At 43.6% G+C, this 1,126-nt stretch overlaps 1 non-coding gene across 1 annotated transcript; it reads left to right on the top strand.

Annotated features, from left to right (window-relative positions):
* Positions 1–785: 785 nt before the first annotated feature.
* TRNAS-CGA (transfer RNA serine (anticodon CGA)) lies at positions 786–869 on the top strand. The gene has a single exon. It is a non-coding gene; the product is annotated as a tRNA-Ser (tRNA).
* The last annotated feature ends 257 nt before the right edge of the window (positions 870–1,126 follow it).

Here is a 1,126-nt window from a genome sequence, read left to right as displayed (position 1 = left end):
ACAGGAAAAATAGTCAAGTGAGGAAAAGAAACAAGGAAAAATAAAATATTTTAAGAACAGTAAAAACATTGAAATAAATATTTCCTATATAACCTATAAAAACTTTAACAAAACAAGAGGAAGAGAAACTAGATAGAACAATGTGCCCGAGTGTACCCTCAAGCAAGAGAACTCTAACCCAAGACAGTGGAAGACCATGGTATAGAGGCTATTGGCACTACCCAAGAGTAGAGAAAGTTTGGCCGGTCAGAATGTGTTCATATGTTTGAGCACCTGATTAGCTATGGCAGGTGAATGTGTGTGTGCAAGCAAGCAAGCACCAGAGTGAGTATACGCTTATATGTCTGCGTGGGAATAGGTGGCCTACGCGTAAGTATGCATGCAAGGCTTACGTGCATTTGTTTACGCTCATGTGTAATGCGCAGGGATGTACGTGTGTGCACTTTAAAGGCGTGTTGCAGAGTATAATGATATCCTTACGCATGAATGTGCGCGAAAGCAACGAGCTAGTTACGACGCATCTCAGAGAGAGAGAGAGAGAGAGAGAGAGAGAGAGAGAGAGAGAGGTATTGATTTTCCAGGGGAGGGAGAGAGGGAGAAGGCAATACCAGACCATGACAACAAAAAGCACCTTCGCCTGGAACTCTGGTCCGTCGGACAGTCGTTTCCTAGCGATAATGTCGGGGGCCACAATGCGACGATACGGGTCGCAATCCAATTTAGAGGTTTTCGGGCAGCGGTTAGATTAGGTTAACCCGTCAGCTGCGACGCCTTACTTGTAACAAGCTGTGGTGTCCGAGTGGGTTAAGGAGAGTGGACTCGAAATCCATTGGGCACTGCCCGCACAGGTTCGAATCCTGTCCACAGCGTCCCTATTAAATTTTCGGCTTAATGAAGACCGTTAATGTATGCAAGTTTGGTGCCAGTTCAGCAGGTAATGAATGCCATTACATACTTGGGTAATAGAAAGAATGTATTAAATAAAGAGAGAATTGATGACGTGATCGTAAAAACAATATCTGGCAATGGAAAGACCTGCGTTACTCAGTTTGATCATAAATGCCATTTCGGAAAATCACGAAGCGGCAACTGCATCTAATCATTGAAAATGTGCATATGATTATCA

Source organism: Palaemon carinicauda, chromosome 20 (genome assembly GCF_036898095.1).
Source record: "Palaemon carinicauda isolate YSFRI2023 chromosome 20, ASM3689809v2, whole genome shotgun sequence".
Classification (NCBI taxonomy): domain Eukaryota; kingdom Metazoa; phylum Arthropoda; class Malacostraca; order Decapoda; family Palaemonidae; genus Palaemon; species Palaemon carinicauda.
This window is presented reverse-complemented; position numbering and strand designations above follow the sequence as displayed.